Below are 21,969 nucleotides of genomic sequence, written 5' to 3'. Positions count from 1 at the left end.
TAACTAGCACTTCTTTCTCCTAAAAGAAGATACTGAACAGAGTGCTTCTTTTCTTCGGCCCTACAAACTTCATATCCATAATTCACTGAGTTCAAATTTCAGCCACTATTGCTCAAATGTGAAAAAACAAAGAACAAGTTCCCCCCTAATTAATTTCGTAGTTATATTTAGAGGGCCAGTAATTGTTTCATAAGATTGATTTGCGTAATTTAACACTACTAATGAAATTTCATTTTAACTGTGATTTTTAAGTTTTGATCAATGTGTAGCAAAGTTTCTAGTTTATGCATATAATATGACCAATGAAAATGATTAATTTGTTTCATACTAAGAATAAGAATATTTTCACGATATTCAAAGTCTCTATGATTGGTGAATAGTCTTACCAATTTAAAAGATTCAAAATTTTCAATCGGATAAGCATAAACTACCAAACTGTTAATACAAATAAGGTCTTCTTTAAAAGAATATTCTGTTATAGCCATGTATCTGTCATGGCATATGAGGTTAAATAACCACAAAATTTCACAGCAACTATAGGTTGATCTTGAAACCATGAAAACAGTGTGCCAGAAAAAGTGAAGAGTCCCCTCAAACAGAACACTATAAATCCTTATTTTGTTGACAAATAATTGTTTTGCATAGATTGAAGCAGAAACTCTAACAAAGAATAAGGTTAAGAAATAACTTGTTGGTACCTGATAGGATGGAAATATAACCTCAAGTTATCTTAGGTAATTATATTGCTAAAAAACACACCCCCACAGAAATTTGTATATGTAGATGATAGCATAATGAACTGTGCCAAGACCGCCACATGCGCATTAGGAATTTTATTATGTAAGTATGAGTGACTAATCACTCTTTGTTATCTCTTTGTATAAAAAACTGTGCTTGTTTCCTAAAAGATATCAGCTGTTTGGTGCTTGGCACCCTGTTCTGCAGAACTGTAATAAAATCAAGTATCTCAGCTAAGTATGTTGATTGGCTCTTGCGCACTGTGTAAAAGAACTCATCTTTTGGACAACATGTGCAATATTTGAAATTATTTTGCTGATCTGCAAGGAGTGTGACAATGACTCACATTCACCCACACACTGAAAGGTAAACTCATCATCCTCCCCTCCAAACTCCCCCTTGCCTACCATTCCTGTGTACCCTGCTCAGTGACAAAAGCGCTCTTCCCCCATTTGCAAAACATGCTTGTTTTTTGTTTCCCTTTCCATCCTTTTTTCATTAGTCTGGTTACAAATTCTGAGTGGTCATCAGCATTTATCCTTTCAGAAGTTTAAGTTCCTCTCCCAGCTTTCCCACCTTTCCTGACCTCGTATTACTTTGATCCTATTCTCCCAAGGCTGGAGGTATCCACATGGTACAACGGCAGCAGCAACCCGTTCTCTCCAGACCTGGTCTGCCAGAGACACAAACAGGAACAAGAAAGACTGGACAGCAGTCTTTGCTTCTTCCAATACAAAAGTACCATGTAGAGCTACCTTGTACTTGGAAACAACTTTTTGTGTCCTCCTAGGCACACTAAAAGGTATAAATGGGTATATCTACTTTCAGCCCTGTTCTTTTCGGCAGTTTTCATCCACAAAGTTTGGCAGCTAGGGGATGAAGCCAGAACAATGGGATAAGACCTCTGGAGCTGAAAGGGACCTGTGCCTGTGCTACCAGCCAGGACATCTGCTTAGGCAGTAGTGAATATGTCCATTGATTCTGAGTGAGTTCTGACTTCTTTTTTAACTGCTCAGGTCTTTCTAGAAAGCCAGATCATTTCATGTGATGAAAAGTAAGTCAGCGAGGTAGCATAAGCATTAAATCAGAGATCAAATTTGTCACATTCAGTTCCATTTAGATGAGTAAGTAAGCATCAAATGTGGATCACAAAATATTATAAATTATAAAAGCAAAGTAAACACTTTAAATCTCAATTCATTCGGCTGATGAATTAAGGACTCATTAATGGCAGTGAGTCACTTTTTAATAAAATCTATCAACAGAACATGAAGAAGCCCCTGTGGTTGTCATGGTATTTAATATAAAATGTATGGTAAGATAAATGGCTGAATTTTAATGAATAGCTCCCACTCTACAAAGGCAGATATTTAGCCTTTAAAGCCATGTAGCACACACAGTAAATTGTGTGGATCCCGGGCTTTGCTACTGGAATTATAATTAGTCTGTCTGCAACACCATGTGTAAAACAATTCCTTCTCAGACCATGCAGAGATTCAGTTGTGGCAGCAAAGAAATTTCATAAATAACAGGCACAATATCTTTTTAACAAAAAAAAAACAAAACAAAATAACCAAACAGAAAAAACAAACAACAAACCAACAACAGATGCTAATCATTAAGGAAAATCTTAAAATAGAAACATCTCAAAAGTGAAAAAAATCCAAAAAACAATGAGATAGGTGTTTTCTCAGGCAGGAAAAGGTATCAGGCTCTTCCTAGAAATCCAGTGAAAATTTGTTCCTGACTCAAAGGGAATATATGAGTTTTGTGAGTTGTCTCTGTGACAGGCAGCAAAGAACAGAGCAACTGGCAAGTTATGTTTATTTATTAGTTTTTCATTCTTTCAGTTAGTACTACTAAGAATCTTGCTTAAAACTCTTAAGTGATGTGAAATGTTATCTGTTCACTAAATTATGCTGTCCATTTTATTTGCCTCTTCTTTGTGATTATAAATACTCCTTTCTATTACCTGAATGACATATCACTCAAAAAAGAAACTATGATAACCACACGATACTTTGCAGGGTGAATGATTCCATCCAAAGTAGATATTCCTGAGTCTTGTTAAAAGAGAGCAGACACGAGGATCTCACGAGAATGAAGAGGATCTCACATTGCTAGGACAATGGGGCACACAGGCATGCTTAAGAATAAATGTGTATCTGAACAGGTTTCATTAGAAGTGATGTAACAGGTCTAAAACTGGGTCAAAGCCAACTTCCTCATATAATTCTTGGGTGAATAAAGAATGAAAATGTAAATATTTTTGCCTATAGGAGCAGTGATTCATTAGAATTATAAACAAATTCTGAAAGATCAGTTTTTTAAGCCAGAAAATATATGATTCTGTAGGAAATTTAGGTAAAAATAGAGAACTTGGAAGAGGGTCTGCTCACTGAGGTGTGCATTGTTTTCTGTGCTAGAAATTTATTTTAAACTCAACCTGTGTATCCAAGTTTAGAAATATTTCAGGGGATTCCTGTTGTGTCTACACAAAGTTTGCCCAGAACTCAAGTTCCAGCCCCAGGACTAGGTGGGTGCATTGTCTTGTCCTCAGCTCTGTTTGCCTGATCAATGATTTATTCTCTCTGTGCACTGGGATGGGACACCAAGACTACAAGTAATAGAAATAAAACCAGGAACTGCAACACTGACTTGTTTGGGGATCATTACTTGTAAAGTGCCTTAGTATAAGTACTAGAATACAAAAGAGGCAGAAAGAAGATGATTCTGGTATCTCTTTATCATATTTAATTATAAGTAAAATGGTGTGGCAGTTAATGTGAAGATTATTTTGAGAATTTGTAAAACTAGGAATTACATAATTTGATTAATTATATTAATTTTAAATTAGACTTTAAAAAGACAGTACACATATTGATTTTCAAGATCTGTGCTCAACAAAAAATTCTGGGATGCACAAAGAAGGCTGAAACAGCTCCTCTCCCACTCGTAGTCTTTTCTCCCCAGAAATCTGATTTTTCATTTGGATTTCTTTTTCAACCAGGTTCCCTGGGTAGCTCTCAGACATCAGGAAGTAATAAATTATATGGGAAGGAATGATACACCCTCCAGCATCTGATTTCACTGTCTGTTTAAGACATTCATCCAAGTGTTCAGAAATACCTTCATATGCACATACTGTATTCAATCATATGGTAAAAGAGTAACAAATCTGCTTTGTTGCAGACTCTTGGATGAGCTTCTGTTACAGACAAGCAGAAAGAGTCATGCCATTACTTGTTTGTCAGGAGTTCTAATCTTGCTAAAAAGAGTCAATTTGCAAAAGCACAGATTAAAACAAAATATAACTTAGGTTACATTAAGGCATGTCTAGATTTTATGGTTTCCCGTAAAATCAATCATAAATATTCTAGTGCTGATTATAGGCAGAAGTTAACAGTTAACTGTTTTGTAACCATCCTAACTTATAGTTCATTCTTTCAGAAGGCATACTAAAACCTGTGGTATAATAAAGTTTGGGGTCTACAACATAAAGGTCTGATGTCATAAGTAAATTTGGACTTAATAATACTGCAAGATAGTTTAAATACACAGACACACACTTGTAGTTAAAAGCTTACATCAATACTATTTCTTTCCTCTGTTGCTTGACAAAAAATGATTAAAATTAAATATCTCTGTATTTTACCCTATTCTGGGTAGTCCTCTTTACTGTGATTGGAATACAAACTGAGGACATCATTAGTGAGGGCCTGTTAAATTAGTTAAATTCATATTAGCATTAGACTTTGACCAAGAGAACTGCTAGTGACTTGTGATTTAGAAAGAAAGAGACTGGACAATAAAAGATTTATTTAGTCTGTCATTTTCTGAAAAAATGTTGTTTCAAACTAGTCAAATAAAATTTAATGCTTCTCTAACCTGTGTGAGATAAGGACTTTATTACACTTCCTTTTTTTATCAGCAACAAAAAGGAAAAAAATTAGCAAATATATATACACGTCTAAGCTAAGTTGCTATGTTACTCTGTTGCAGTATATAGTAGCCTTACATCTGCTTTCTGTACTCTCAATTTTTTGTAAAGAAGCCATATGTTTCAGAGCCTTCTTTAAGGCATCCAGCTTATTTTTGGGCACTGAGATATCAGTTATCAGACTTAACACAAACAAAAGAGGCCTGATCTCTGATGGTTAAAGTGCTTGTGAATACTAAGAAATTAGTTGTTTATAACACAGGAAAAAAGATTACAGCATGTAACCTAAAAATGATATAATAATCTCCTTTCATCACTATGTAAAGTTTATGACCAAAACTGTGATGTTTTCCTATCCCAGCGTGTGAATTTCTTCTTTTAATTCCACGGCTTATTGTTTGCAACTCAAACCATGGGATATGCATTACTACCCTGATTTCAGGGAAAGCTTTGGGATAGAGGGGTGGGTCCAGGCTGAGTCTTCCCACTTTTGTGCAAAATTTCACTCCATCCACATGCCACAACAGTTTTCTCTTCCAGACTTTTCATTTTTCAGGTTCTTTTTATTACAGAATTGCAGAATAGGTTGAGTTGGAAGGGACCCACAAGGATCATTGAGTCCAACTTCTCACCCTGCACAGGACCGTTCCCAAGAATCACACCATGTGCCTGAGTACCCATTTTTCAGCATCTTTTATTTCTCTTTGAGGAATTCTATTCCTGTACTCTATTAGATGGTTTCATTGATGATTTTTATTTCATTGCCTTTATTTTTCTTCTTATTCCTCTCTCCTTACAAGCTTTCTCAAGTGCTCTTGATATTGACCACTATACATTGTTCTATATAAAACCAGAAAGTTATGTTCAGACAGTAAAACCAGCTATCAGTCAAGTCTTCTGTTAATTTTTTATATAATTACACTCTTGAAGAAGTGCCAGAATATCAGTGAGGTCTGAACAGACTGCAGTAGCACAAGTGTGGCACAAAACTGACTCCACTCCTACTAACTTAAAGCTCTGTATGTCTTTGAATAAGTCCAGAAGAGCTCAACTCCCCACATTTTTATGCTAGGATATGAATGGAGTTTGAAAATCATTCATCAAGAGTATTGAGTCAACTGGCAGCTATGGTAAGCTTTTTCCTTCTTTCTTCTGGCAATTAAAAATGTGGCATTATGGGTAAATCAAGCTTTTTAAGGATGTATCATTCTTTGAAACCTAAGCAAAAAAAAAAAAAAGAAAATCTAGCATTAAAAAATATTATTTGCTGCTAGGTTTAATCATTTAATTATGTTTCATTCAGTCCCTAGAAACTTCTTTATATGTTGCTGGAGGTGATTTTTCCCCAGAATCAATGCCTCTAAACACAAGAAACTCCTTGCCTTTTGGCTGAGGCTGCAGCTTTATTTAGCTTTAGTTTGCACAGAAAGAAAGATTTACTAGTGTAGAGACATAAATCTAAAGAATGGAGGACGTGACCTATGGGAAACCTACAGGAAGCAAAGATATGGAAGGGTTTCTAAATGATCTATCAACAGAATGATTAGACGGGTAAAAAGAGAGACACAGTGAGAGCAATTGCAGAAGCAAAGGCAGAAAATTATTTCAAGCAAAATAAAAGGCAGTTTAGAGGTCAAAGATGATGAGGAATTATTGTGAAATTGTAAGGTTTTGCTAAAATGTCACTAAAGATATTAACAAAAATAGTACCCTTCAATGTAAGGGATAAATTGACCATAAATAAATGGGGAAAACCAGTTGGCATTTAATGAGCTTGAAGTAAAAGGGATTACAAGGTAGGACAACAAATGAGAATAAATTTAAGATAAAGGTGGAATATCTTTCAAAGAGCAAAGGCTGCCCTTTTTACATTGTTAAATAAAAGATCCAGAAAGTAGTGAGAAATTATGTGGAAAGAAAATGCAAAGGTAAGAGTTGTGTGGAAGAGTTTCAGAGTTAAAGAGAGGTCACAATAACAAGAGCAAAGTTGAGGGGAGAACTGCTAGAAGGTATGCAGATCAGCAGGGAGAAAGGAGAACTGGGTGTCAGGAAGAAGACAAGAAGGCAAAAAAATGTTGAGAAGAAAGTTGTGCTGCATTTCAATAATATCATCTTGCAAGAAATTGACAGGGTTCTACATGGGGAAGAGGAAAAGAGAGAGGGATGAAGGGAGAGACAGAAAGAGAGGCAGGGAGGGAAGGAGAACACAGAGGAAGGTTTGAAGTCTGAGTCAATGGTGGGGAAAAAGCAGATGGAACTAAGGAGTTTTAAAGTAGCTGGAAAATAGTTATTTAGGTAAACAGATGGTAGAACTGAACAGAAAAAGCAGATTTGAAGTGAAAAGAGACAGCCTTCACAAGTACTTAAGAAAATATTCCACTGTGTTGAGGAAAGTGTGAAGTATGCAGATTCAATGACATGAGAAAATAGAAGTTAAATGAAGCGGTGGAACGCCAAGGACACACTGATCAGGAACCAGTGTGAGGACAAAAGAGAAAGCAAGAGAGATGCTAAACTCAAATGTAATCTCAAAGCTCAGCAGAGACTGTAGACAAAGAGAGAAGGATATTCCATGAGAGTAAAAAAGCATTTTTTAAATGAAGAAAAACATTTTTCAGCTACACCTATAATGGTAAAAAGGTAGTGTAATGAGACTGGGCATTTTTTGAATTTTTGAACAGAATTTTTGATTTGCATCTAGAAATTGTATCCTTTTTAATAAATGAACCTTCTACAGAAATCAGTTCAACTTCTAAGTGAAATACATGTGGATCAGGGTGTTTTATTTGTTTTATTTTTCAAAATTTACAGAGAAATTATAAAGATCCCTAAAAAAAGTATGAAAATCTGTATGACATTATTCAAAAGGTGGATTTTTTCTGGTTGACTCTTCAAGCTCACGAAAAAACTCAATATATGACAAAGATGACTGCCCAGATGCTTTTTCTTATCTCCTTACTGCTGTAAGATTTTGTGTCATCATTCTTTCTATGCAGATATGTATAGCTGAATCCCCCAAGTTATTTTTGCCATGTTTAGCTTACCTTTCATTTGTTTAAACTTCCTCATCAATTTATTAGCTATTCCCAAAAATAGCTAATTATTTTTATCATCCCAAAAAGGATGTGGCCATATCTCTCTAGTTTTCTTTATTCAAATCAGTTCTCAAAAGTACTTATAATTTTCTCTTAATCTCTTTTTAAAATAGGAAGTTAAAGTCTCACGTTATTTTTTGACTCCAAGAGATATTTAGAATATCCACAGACAAAACTTACCACCAGCTCTGCTGCCATTTTCCCCCTGAGGAAGCACAAAGCTGGAACATCAGTAAATATTGCCTTTTTGCCTAACCTTTATCCCTGACCTCATATTGACTTAACAGAATCTTTACCACTGTAAGGGACCAAGAGTTGGTCAGGTCCACAGGAGCAGCAAATGTTTTCACAGTGATAAAGAGTAGAACAATTCCCATTGCTCTAATATAGTTCATTTCCAAAAAACTTTGTTGTTTCTAATGACATATTCTTTATGCTGTAAAACTGAGCATTAAAAACGCTACAATACATATAAGATTTAAATGTTTGAAACGGCTCAAAATTAGAGGAAATTTGAATATTCGAACTAGAATAACTATGCTATAAATTACTCACAAAAAAACCCTTTAATTTTAACAGTGACCTTGGTCCCAATCAAGAATATAAGGGAAAAAAATTCCAACTCTGGAGAGTTTTTTTAAATGCACACCTCATCAAGTTATCATAATTAAATCATCATTTTCATCAAGCAGTAAAATGTGACCAAAGTACCATGCAAAATTATTAATCACAGCACATATAGAATTTCAATTGCAAACAGTTTAAGATGCATTTATTAAAGTTTTCCTAAGATAACAATGAAATAAAATAATGTTTTGTTATTGGAGGAGGAACTAGAGATATTTCAGAGAGTTTATTATTAAAAATATGAAATCCCCAATCCTTAAAATTGCTGTTATGGATAAGGGATTCATTTTGATATATGTTTCTAGGATTCTTGCATCATCACTTAATAAATTGAAAAAGTTAAGCATGTTCTTTATATGCCTATATACACTATAGTTAAAGGCAATGCCAAAGACAGCCAGAAATCCTTACTCACAGATTTAAGCCCGCTCTATTTTAAATTTTGACATTCTTAAAAAGATTTGGCTACTTTTTTATAGAAATCAGAGGCATATTAATACACATAATCTATATGTGCATGCATAGAATATCCCATGGGAAATAATTTGATTCAATTATATGAACATTTAGCCTGTTAGAGAAAATGAAACTATGTAACTTAGAGAATATAACTGAGATCACTTTAAGACTCATATTCTGCAACAAGGATCCAGTATGGTAAGCAAAACAATCCCTGGTCAATGATGTTTTGACAAGAAAAGAAATAGAAATTATAAAATTTCAAATTCATCACTCTAATTTCTATTTTTTTTAAACAAACATCCCATATGATTTGCCAGAACACTGTTCTCTGTTGGTATTTTTCACTTCCCTTCACATCAGATTTTTGCATCATTCTTAAACTGATGTCATACATAGTGAGCAACCTTCATATTTAGAAATTATGCCCTGTTGACTCAGCAATCAAGACCTGACAATTAGATCTACCTTTATAAGGATAATCAGTGCTGTAACAAGTCCACGTATCTATATTAATTTCTTGTATACAAATGTTTTTACCTTACCTCCCCCGATCTTTTTTTTTGGTTGTCCTTTCTTCCTACTAATCTCTCTTTGGTTAAGTTACAGTCAGTCTGGCAAACACAGAAGAGACAGTGTCCCCTCAATTCTCTCTTCTTCTGTTCTGTTCATTTCTTTTGGGAGGGAAGTTCCAGGGACCTACAGCTACAGTAAGACCAGTTGGGCCAGTCAGAGAGAGCTCCACACCCTGACATTATTGCTTATTTGGCCTTCTGTCATTCTTTGCCTTCTTTACAGAGGAAAGGCTTTCCTTCATATTAAGTGTTCTGAACCACTTCTATATTTTCTGAATGTTTTTTGATCATTGAGGTGTCTCCTTGCTGCTTGTCTATCCATTAAATAGATTTGTTTCTTATAAAAATACAGGGGGTAGAAATGTTTCTGATTTCTGAGAGTGTTCTTTCTGGCTTGGACATATCTGGTGTTTTGCTGTTCTGATTTATGCTCAGATCTCTGAACAAAGTTTTCAGCGGTGCATTTATCATATTTACCTGAAAGAAATAGGTGGGACAAAACATCCCACTCCCAGGTGCTATGGCTACATCTGCACTTTAATTTTGCTGGGAGGGCACAGATGCTGCCTGAAGGTCAGGAGAGCCCAACTCCTTCTACCTTTACTGCATTTGTGAAGAGCCCAGGCTCCAGCTGATTGTGTAATAAACAGTGCCAAGGCTATCCTTTCTACTAAAAGTCAGCCAAACCTCAGGGAGCTAGGTTGCAAAAGGAAGACAGCAATCCCAAACTACTTTTCTCCTCCAACACTATGAAACATTAGCAAATTGAATAATAAAGTATAAAAATAAGTGTACTTTACAGATATGAGTATACTTGGAGATATCTTCCCTAAGAAAGAATACAAACTGGTTTACCTCAAACTCAGACACAACTGGAGTTCTGAAAAAAATAGAGCTGTTATGGAAACTGCTGACTTGAAGAGGGCTAGTTTTATTGTGTTTGCTTTTTTCTCTTCATTTTAAATAATGCTGCCAACAAAGATAATACAAGGAGCTTAATAAACAAAGAAGACGGTTATTTGACTTGACAAAAAGATCATCTTTAAAATTGTAGGTTCTGATTAAAAAATGTCACTTTTTCTTCAATTTAGTGGGCAGGTTAAATACAGTTTGGAGAGCTTTTCCTCCAATGCCTTTGTTCAAAAACAGGTCAGCCAAAGCAGTTTTCTTGGCTCTGTGTGCCATCAAGCTGTAACATCTCTAAGGACAAAGAATCTACAATATCTTTTTGGGAAACTTGTGAAAAGTTCAGTTACTCTCAGAGTAAAAATGTTTTGCCATGTGTTCAGATTGAACCTCCTGAATTTCAGTTTGTGCTAATTGCCTCTCATCCTGCACTTGGACGTCCCTCAAAAGAGTCTGGTTCTGTCCTCTTTGCGTCCTTCCTTCAGGCATTTACAGACATTGCCAAGTTATTCCTCCTCAGGTGAAAGAATTGGTATTCCATTTTGTCTTGTTTCATGAGATTCCTATCTGCCCAATTCTTCAGCCTACCCAGGTGAAAGGCAGCACAGCCACCTAATTTATCAGCCACTCCTCTCAATTTTGTACCATCAGTGAACTTGATCAGTGTGCACTCAGTTATGTTTCCCGTGTCTTTAATAAAGATATAAAAGAAAATTTCACCCAGTATTGACCACTGGGGTACCCTACTGGTTATGGCCTCCAACCAGAGGCCAGTCATTCAACCAGCTCTAATTCCACCTCATTGTCTGCTCAGCCAGCTCATGCCTCATCAATTTCTCTATAAAAATCTATCTCACAGCAGACAGGGTTGAAAATGTTACTGAAATCAAAGTAGACGATATTCACTGCTCACCCCTCGAATACCAAGACACTCATTTCATCATGCAAGGTTATCAGCTTGGTCAAGCATTACTTCTCCTTGAACTCATGCTGATGTCGTGTACCTTGTGCTCACCTCCTTGCTTACATGCAAATTCTTGAGGCAACCCTGCTTCAGCTGTGCTTCATTGTATTTACTTTCCCTTTTTTTCACATTGCTTCAGGTTCTTTGGGCATCAAAGGAGTCCTTCACTATGCCCACCAGACCTTCTGGTAACTGAATTTCCTCTGAAATTCCAACTTAAACCCCTCTCTACCAGGTCAGCCATCCTGCTGGCAAATATTTGTTTGCCATGGTTAGTCAGGTGGATCCCATCTCTCCTAAGTAGATCTTGATCTTTGACTAGATCATGGTGATAGAAAACAAAATTCTGCTCCCAGCACCAGCTCTGCAATCAATTGTTAAGGCATTGAACCACTGCCCTCCTCCTTATAGCCTTTGCCCTTACCAGCAGAATTCTGGAGAACACTATCAGTTTTTTATAGCCCCAGCCATCATCCTCAGACCCCTGTAGTCACTTTCCATACCCACCAGAGTGCCACTAGGGTTCCCACTGGTGTCCTCACAGAAAAACAGGGGATTTTCAGATGGGGATTTGAACAGGGCTCAGCAGTCTCTCTACAGCATCCCATGACACACCCAGTGGCAAGCAGCAGACTTTTCTAGACAACAGGCCAGGCTAACATATCCACATTATTTATCAGGGCATTTCTTGAAAGAATTTCCACTCAGGCCAAGATTTCCCCCTTTAAAATGCCCAAGAGTAATTCAGGCAGAATGGGCACTTCCCAGCAAGCAGTAAAGACAGGGCCATGATGCTTTTTGCCATCTGTTGGGCCAGGGAAGTTTAGCCATATCAATCCATGCTATGTCATGCTGTTTTTCCTGAGGTCAGCATAGGGGACCTTAGTCCATTCTCTCTTCTAGAATAAAAGAGGAAATTGAGGATCTGGAATGATGAATCCCTCAGAGAAAAAGGTATTTTTTAGTTTAATGAATGTAGGAGAAGGAGAAAATGTTAGTGTCAAAAAAAAAAAGAGACCATGAGATGGAAAGAGAAATCATCCAGTATGCATTTTATTTATGAATCTTAATACAACGACAGAAAGAAATTTTATATAATTCACAAGGGTATACTTGGAATTGAATGGGTCATATACTGAAAGAATTTGAACAGAAGATGACTCTTTGTTTGTGGACTGGCTTTAAAAAAAATGAAAAACATTTTCCAAGTCGGACACAGCACAAAAAGGCAAACACAGCAGGATAAAGCAAAGGAAGAATACCATAAAGGGGTTGATAGAAATGAAGATAAAACTCAAGTGTGCACTCAACATAGAAATGAGCTAAATAAGAGATTAAATTTGAATTTATGGAGACAATAAAAATGGATGTAAGCTCATTAATAGAAGATTAGTAAAGTCCATCCAGTTATTTGCATATAAATAAATATGTGATACAATGAACCTAAGTAGAATTTTTTTAGAAGATAACAATAAAAGTATATTAATATCATGGGATATAAATTGCCTTTAGAATAGACCAAAAGTGCAATGATGCTTGAGCAATTAAGACAGAAAAGGAGAATGAGCGTTGTGATATATAGACAGGAGGATGATTTTGCTAATATATCTTGTACATTTTTAGAAGCGATGCAGTTGAACATTCGCCATGTTGGCTGTATTCAGAGAGGGAAAACATGAACTCCTTATGTAATCGTAGGCTCACAGGCCAGATTGTGAACATTTTAAGATGGAGTGGAAATAATTAAAGTGCTTACCTCTGCTAGGACGCAACTTGTGCTATCTTATTTTATATATACTAGTGTTTGTATAAGTGGTGGAGGGAATGTTATTCCAACCAAATACTTAGCTGCAGCTGGACATTTTCTCCATAAGACTTTATGTCCTGTGTCCAAAATCCTAGAGTCTGTGATTTAATCCTGCCTTTTTTTTTTCCTTTTTTAAATTATTTCTGTTCAGACCCATGCACTTTTATTCCTACTTGCATTACTTTTTTTTACTAGTTATTTCCAATTGAAGTTACCTCTCCTGATTCTTAAGGATAAGCAATCTTAGGTATTGGTCATGACTATCAGTACATTTGGTTTGTTCTCCAAGTGCCCAGAGGTTGGCAGGATTCACAAAAATTTCAAAAGGCTGGGACATACAGCTAATCCACAAGAATATCCCTCCCCTTGGAAAGGGTTAATGAAGAATTTAAGAAAGAATTTGACATCAGCCATTTTTCCACAATTCAGCATCAAGAATTTAAGCCACTGGCTTTCCAAGGGGAAAAGGAAAGGAGAATTCATGGTGATCTTTTTACATATGATGTGAGCACACAAACCTTATTTCTTTTTCCAATCTATTTTAATTTATATGCTTTTTTCCCATCTCTCTTAGTTTGATGTGTTTCTTTCAAAGCTGATGCATATCTCCTTGACAATAATAAAAAGTAGTTAGATGCCTTCATTTGTCTGTGATTCAATACCTTGGGTCCTTGAACATATTTGCATGGCTTTGCATTTATTTTCAGAGGAATTTGCAACATCCCTGACACAATACAATGCAGTTGGTTCATAGTTTTCATAACACTACTTGGAACCAAAAAGTTAAAACGTGTAATAAGCACAAAACATATCTTTGCTGCAACCATTACTTACTTGTACTCAATGTGGCAAGAGATTGCAGACCTGCAGCAGGATTTCACTGGAGCTTTACACTGCTTAAATATGAAAAGAAAGAGGAATCTTTTAGGTTATTTTAAGGAATCACACTGCAACACATTTTTTTTGTCAAAGAAATTAGAATGGTTTAATTCAGCAAATGAAGACTGGAATATGGCTACTGTGTTGGAATATGATAGGGGGAGCAAGGAACAAAGGAAGCAAAGAAATTCTTACTTTGAAGACTAAAGTAAATTATTCTGACATAACCATGAATGAATGCTGAAACTCAATGGATTTTTTTTCCAAGCTAGATTAAATTGAAAGATTCTGGAACATCTTTTCTTTTGATATAATACTTAGAAATGTAAATAGCAGTTTTGTGGTGGAGTTTAGTAAGTTTGTAAAGTGTTTGAACTGATAAATTTGCTAGTACTGTTCTTGGGAGAGAGTCTGAAATTAATTCATCTGGAGGAAAAGATTTGGGGCACATGAATGGAAGCCAGACCGTAGCATTTGGTCTCAGAAGCACAGGATGGTCTCTGGCTTGTTATATTAGTAATCTAGTTCACAAGTCTTCACTCCTTTCTATTGACTTTCTTGTCCCCAGATGTATCTTATTCTAAAGTTCCATTTTTTCCTTTATTTCATAAGCACCATTTCTCCTCACAAACATCCTTATACCGCCTATGTTTGTTTTTTTTTTCTGAGTTTCCCACTCCTATAATTTCATTTTCCTGCTCTGGGGGCTCTGTGTGACCTGACTTGGTTATGGTAGAAGGTCTGGGTATGCCCATTCTTCTTTCTTGCTTTGACTTTTGTTTACAGATGATCAGAGAAATGCTTTGAGTCAAAAATATTTTTAATGATACCTCTACAGAATAAGTAGGAGCAAACTTGCATATCTCCTCCCCTCTAGGGTCAGGCCAAACATCCTTGGTTCTGAATTAGACATTAGTTTTGAGAGCTATATTATGCAAACTTTAGTTCCTAGACTTCATGCATTATTTTAAATTAAGGAAAGATGATTAAGCAGAAGTCAATGCCCTTGTGCATGAATTGAAAGAAAGCACAAAATGTAGCATTCCAAAATCATGATCATTTGTTCATCAATATTTAAAGAGATATTTCTGTCTTATTTCAGAAATGACAGGGGAAAAGATATTATCCTCTGGAATGATTTTAAATAAAAAAATAGAGAGAACACATAACCAAATGTGAAGTAGGGACAGATAAGAAACAAAATTTGGCTGCACTTCCACTTTTATGATGGGAAGACAGCTTCACTGACTTAACTTTTTGCCAAGAAAAAGTACTTCCATAGTATTCTTCTAGTGAAAGACAGAAATTTGACATAAAGGTACAAAATGGTTGACATCAACTTATAAAATATTTTCAGCATAATATCTGATACTGGAGATTTATATCCTTCAGTAAAAGTAAGTTGTCAGTCTGTTCATTCCAGTGAGAACTTGGCTAACTCATAGATTATTTTAATATACATATCTCATAAATCAAAGATTCAGGTTGAATCAAAGAAGAGTGAAAATCTCAAAGAATAGAACAGAAGGGACATTTAAAAATCCCAGATACTCCCTTTTTGAAGTATAGTCATTATTTATGGGTAGACTTAAAATGAAATTTTAGACAGGCTATCAAATGAATAATTTAATTTTGACTCAGTAAATTTACTCATATGGTAAACTGGTATCTAGAAGAGAAGCAATTTTGCTAAGATCTATTTTCAGACACTCAAAAAATGGTGAAGAAAACTTTAGGCATTGGATGGAAACCCAAGTAAATTAGAAACCAAATTAAACAGAAATATGAATTAAAATTATAGAAACAGAAACAAAAATAGAAATATTGCAAAGAAACTTGCGTAAACTAAAAATATGCCCCATTTCCCAAGTAAGTAATATATTCTTTAAAGAAAATTGAAAAGTTGTTCACAGTAAAATAAACAAACACACGAACAAACACCAGAAACACTGTCTAAAATAGCTGCTAAACGAGCCTGTGTAAGTGGCTGAACTTCTCGTCTGCTTTCAAGAAAATCGATGTAGAAAAAAAATATTTATTCTACTTGCTTCCAAACCTTTAATTCTCATCATGATTAAACTAGATTTAGTTTATTGAGGCAAAATTTTTCTATCATTGTGAACTCATATGCAGCACAGTGAGATCAAGCTAGTATTTATGGTAAGAACACTTTTGTGAGAAACAAAAAAAAAAAAAATCAAAAGCTCTCCACAAAGATGCATGTAGGTAACTCCTATCCAGCCTCCCTGAACTTCCTTCTCAGCCCCAGGACCATTGACTGCTCAGGCTAGAGCCAAGGAAAGCCCATCATCTCCATGGTGTCAGAGACTGAAATAGTTCATGCCTCAAGTATTAATATAAAAGAGTTTTGCCCATTGTAACAAAAACTGTGTAAAGATGCAGCCAAAGAAGCCTCCCTGAAAATACCTGACTGGAACTTTGGACTGTGAGTTAAGCCACCTAGATAGGATGCTACTGTCCAATCATTCCAGCCTAGGGAAAAACAAACAAGGCTGAGGCAGAGGAATGCCTTCCCAAGTGGTTTGTTGTGAAAGCCAAATGCAGCAGAGATTCTTCCCTGGCTGAGTTTGGGGTGGGGAGACCACAGCCCACAGACACCAGGTTTACTTCCCCAAAACGAGGAAGGGGAGGAGGTTTCAGGTATAACCTCTGGTCAGAGGAAGTGAACACCCATCCTCCCTTACACAAACTGGCCAACCCCACAGGTCACATCCATGGGACATTCCCGTGAGAGGCAGCTGAGAGAGTATCATAATCCAGCAAAGAGCCTCCAAAGTGCCCCCCCAGAGTCATTCCTGAAGCCTTGCACCACAGGACTGAAAGCGATGCAACAAACCCAGGGTTGTTGGAGACAATGGTAAACTCCCCATGGGGAGATGCCTGGGTTTTCCTCCCTAGCCTGAGCATATATTAACCCATTGAATTCTGTGCCTTTTGGGGGTGGACCTTCACTGCCAAGAAGACGAACTGGGAAGAATCAACAGAGTGTTGTTGGGATCCACAGTGTGGTGAGATTTTCCTTATTCTGTCACCTTCTTTCTGTCCCCCCCCACCTATTTTCTATTTCTTTCTTTCTCTCTCTCTCTCTCTCTCATATTTGTTATCAAATAAAACCCATACTATTGTCACTGACACATGGTCTCCTTTGCACCTTAATTCAGGCAGAGGCATTTCTAAGAACTTCAGTAACTGGATATTGACACATGGTCTGGTGTGATCCATTTCCCCTGGGCCTTTGACAGCAACTGGGCACAGTGCAGAATGCAGATGGCCCCACCTCTGGCATTTTACTCAACATCCATAGCCTGAAAGTCTGCAAGCATTCAGACCTGAAGTTATTCTTACCTATTAAGGCAGAGGTGGAGGTGTCTATTGATGTTAGTGTAGCGGCTCATGTTCTCCCAATTAAAGAAGGAAAAACTAGAATGATTTGCTGCTAAATAAATGCTGAAGACAAAATCCATCACCAGAGCTATGCAGACTATCCTGCTGTATGAGCACTGACCATTGGAAGAGGCTGAATGATAAATAGGTTTGAGACCACAGGATGCGGAAGATGAAAATCAAACCTTTCAGAAATTAAAATTTTGATTTTCATAATTCACAATTATTTTGTAATGGTACCTCACAGCAGTAACAGCAGCTAGATATTGGAGGCTTTTTTCAGTTGTGACACTTTGTTTCATATTTTCACTAAAAGTGTGGTTAACAGGAAGACATTTCATAAGTATTTTTTTCTGAATAATGATTTTTTACTTTCCAGTCAGCTACATGTAAAAGAAAGACTAAAGGAAAATAAAGTTGATTGAGAAAGAACAAGCCTTTTGATCCACGAAAAACTCACCACATTATATCTCTAAGAGACTATCACCATTATATTAATAATCATAATCTCTAGGATGGAATCGATTTTTTTATCTAAGAGACTGAACAAGATTTCAAACCAAATTTCTCCATTTCCTCCACTTGCTATTCTTTTTCATGTTCTGAGAAATCCTGGAGCGTATAAACTCGATTACTTTTGGATGGAACTTAATTTCCTGAGCACACATAAGATTTTCCAGTTGCTAATGTGCTTGCAGTCCGCAGGAGCACTCTTGAGCTGCTGCAGAAGAAAACTCTCAAAAGAGCAGTGTGGAAGTCAGGTTCTCAGCACCAGTCATTTGATTGTATCTGTCCTCTGATCATACAGCATGCTTACATACAGCATTCCTCAAATCAATGCTAGAATCAAAGATATTTAAAGACTTATCTTCTCAGTCAATAGCTGTTACCTGCCTCATAACCTCTGAGTGTGCAGGAACATTCTGATGCAAAAGATTAAGAAGCAGAGGAACATCAATATCTAGTGTCAGTGCAAAACTTCAAGACCCACCCAGCTGCATTCCTTGCAAACAGTGCATGTTATGTTTTTAACTTTGCTTTCACTCAGTCTTAAATACTTTGACTATAATTATGGGGGAAATAAGATATAATTCTTGTAAATAACAGCTTGGACTATTAATTTCAGTTTAATGAGACTATACTGTTATTCAAACCTCGGGTATGCCGTTTGATTTGGATCTATTTTTCATTTTAGTCCAATGGCTTTTAAATCAGGTCACTGATCAGTACATTTGCACATCCTCAATGAAAGCAAATTTACCCACATTATGCTTTGTGGACCATTTTAATGTAGCAGCAAGCTCTAAGATCATATTATAAAATCTTGCAGATAAGGGCATATAATTTTATCTGAATAGCAATACCAGTCAAACATACCATGTCAATACAGTTCTTCTCACTCCTGTTCTTTACCATTTAGCAGCAAAAATTCCTGACTGTCTGTTAAAATAGTTGTCTACTGAGATCTCAAGAGTTAAGCAAGTAAAGAAGTGGGAACAATTTTTTTAAAAAAATCTTGAAAAAGAGGCAACAATGTCTGACTTTAGGGGTTTTTTTGCGGCATTTGCTACATCTGATTACTTTGCAGTTCCTAGCATTAATATTGATGCAAGGTGCTATATTGAACCTAGGATAAATTTCTTATAAAATGTTTGGCCTTCTATTTATTTTTAATTTTTTTTTATTTTTGCTATGACACATGGTATTAGATTTAATTCAGCATTGTCAGATTTTTGAAGATAGAGACTTTTTATTTGTGGAGTTATTATTATTATTATTATTTGTTTATTCTACCTGTTATAAGGTCTGCCAGAAACCCTTACATTGTTCTTAACTGTTTTTAATAAACCCAAATAAAAGAACATACAATAAAATCATGCTTTTCTTTTGAGAGAAGCAAGCTGTTATATGCTTTTCTAAGTTTGCAGGCCTTAGGCAAGAGAAAGCAATCTATAAGGAATCTCACGGACTGCATGATGAAGAAATTATTTGAAAGCCATCTCTTTGTTTCCTCATAGCCCACATATTAAAGCACCACCTTGCTAAGGACAATATTTAAAATAAAAGATGCTCTGGTCATTGATAAAGGTGATATAAGTAAATTCAGAGGAATAACATAGTCAGCACCTACTGTTGCTCAGCTGTGTTCAAGCTCTTCTCTCCAAGACCAGGCTGGATGGGGCTTTTGAGTAACCTGGCCTAGTGGAATGTGTCCCTGCCCATTGCAGGGGGCTTGGAACTGAATGATTCTTAAGGTCCTTTCTGACCCGACCGATTCCACGATTCTGTTATCAAGAAACAGCTTGACTGGTGCTTAAGTAAAGACACAGGAGAAATAAATTTTTTCAATAAATTTTAGACCATTAGCCACAATAAAAAAAAAACCATTTCTTTTCCTTCTAAACTCCATCAAATTCTTGGAAAAGGACATAATGCACACACATTATAAAAAAATCCGACTTTTAAAATATCTCGTGGCTGTTTTAACATGCAAAAAATATTTTACTTTAAGATGGTCTTTATCTTTTCCTACTAGGAACCTTTTGAAGCAAAATGGATGCAATTATGAAAAATAATATTATATATTTTAACATATATTAATCAATTTCCAATCATATTAATAAAGATTTTCAGGGCAGAAAAGAATGATCGGATCACAAAAGAATAATAAAATTTCAAAATAGGTTCATTAAGGATTTTAAAAGAAAGGAAAATTTATCAATATTCATCTTTCGTGTTCTAATTACATGAGGAAAATCAGGCCTGGGCAAGGGCTGCTCCAAGGAAAAAGCCATGAAAGCAGGCATGTTGTAGCAGTTTTGCACACCACTTGCAATACCATTTGCAGCTGCAGTGTTCCTGGAGCTGTAGGCTTTGTGGTTTCTAAGATGCTAACCCTAGGCATAACCCTAACCCTAACCCTAACCCTAACCCTAACCCTAACCCTAACCCTAACCCTAACCCTAACCCTTACCTTAAACAAGAAAAAAAGGCCGGTGCTAGGGCTGCTCACAAGGAAAAAGCAATGAAGGCAGGCATGTTGTGGCAGTTTTGTGCTCGAATTGGGATGCCTTTTGGAACTGCAGTGTGCCTGGAGTTGGGGGCTTTGTGGTTTCCAAGACACTAACCCTAGGCGTAACCCTAACCCTAATCCTAACCCTAACCCGAGACAGGAAAAGCAGGCATGCCCTAGGGCTGCATCCATGGAAAATGCTTTGGAGGCAGGCATCTTGTGGCACCTTTGCGCTCGACTTCGAGTGCCTTTTGCAACTGCAGTGTGCCTGGAGCTGGGGACTTTGTGGTTCCCGAGATGAAAACCCTAGACTTAACCCAAACCCTAACCCTAACCCTGACCAGGAAAGGAAGGCCAGGGCTAGGTCGGCTCCCAAGGAAAAAGCCATCAAGGCCGGCATGTTGTGGAAGTTCAGTGCTCGACTTGGGATGCCCTTTGGAACTGCAGTGAGCCTGGAACTTGGGGCTTTGTGGTTTCCAAGACACTAACCCTAGGCGTGACACTAACCCTAGGCGTAACCCTAACCCAAACCCTAACCCTAGGCAGGAAAATCAGGCCAGGCCTAGGGCTGCTCCCAAGGAAAAAGCCAAGAAGACAGGAATCTTGTGGTGGTTTTACGCTCCACTGGGGATGCCTTTTGCAGCTGCAGTGTGCCTGGAGCTGGGGGATTTGTGGTTACTAAGATGCTAACCCTAGGCGTAACCCTAACCCTAACCCTAACCCTAGGCAGGGAAAGCAGGCCAGGCCTAAGTCTCTGCCAAAGGAAAAAGCCATGGAGGCAGGCATATTGTGGTGGTTTTGCGCTCCGCTTGGGATTCCTTTTACAGCTGCAGTGTGCCTGGAGCTGGGGGATTATTGGTTACTAAGATGCTAACTCTAGTTTTAACCCTAACCCTAACCCTAGGCAGGAAATGCAGGCATGACCTAGGGCTGCTTCCATGGAAAATTCTGTGGAGGCAGGCATCTTGTGGCAATTTTGCGCTCCACTTGGGGTGACTTTTGCAGCTGCAATGTAAGTGGAGCTTGGGGCTTTGTGGTTTCCAAGATGCTAACCCTAGGCGTAACCCTAACCCTAACCCTAATCCTAACCCTAGGAGGGAAAATCAGGCCTGGCCTAGGGCTATTCCAAAGGAAAAAGCCATGAAGGCAGGAATATTGTGTTGGTTTTGCGCTCCACTTGGCATGCCTTTTACAGCTACACTGTGCCTAGAGTTGGGGGATTTCTGGTTATTAAGATGGTAACCCTAGGCGTAACCCTAACCCCAACCATAGGCACGAAAATCAGGCCTGGCCTAGGGCTGCTTCCATGGAAAATGCTGTGGAGGCAGGCATCTTGTGGCAATTTTGCGCTCTACTTGGGGTGCCTTTTGCAGCGGCAGTGTGCCCGGAGCTGGGGGATTTGTGGTTACTAAGATGCTAACCCTAGGCGTAACCCTAACCCTAACCCTAACCCTAGGCAGGAAATGCAGGCATGACCTAGGGCTGCTTCCATGGAAAATTCTAAGGAGGCAGGCATCTTGTGGCAATTTTGCGCTCAACTTGGGGTGCCTTTTGCAGCTGC

Source organism: Fringilla coelebs (genome assembly GCF_963513975.1).
Source record: "Fringilla coelebs genome assembly, chromosome: 3".
NCBI lineage: Eukaryota > Metazoa > Chordata > Aves > Passeriformes > Fringillidae > Fringilla > Fringilla coelebs.
This window is presented reverse-complemented; position numbering follows the sequence as displayed.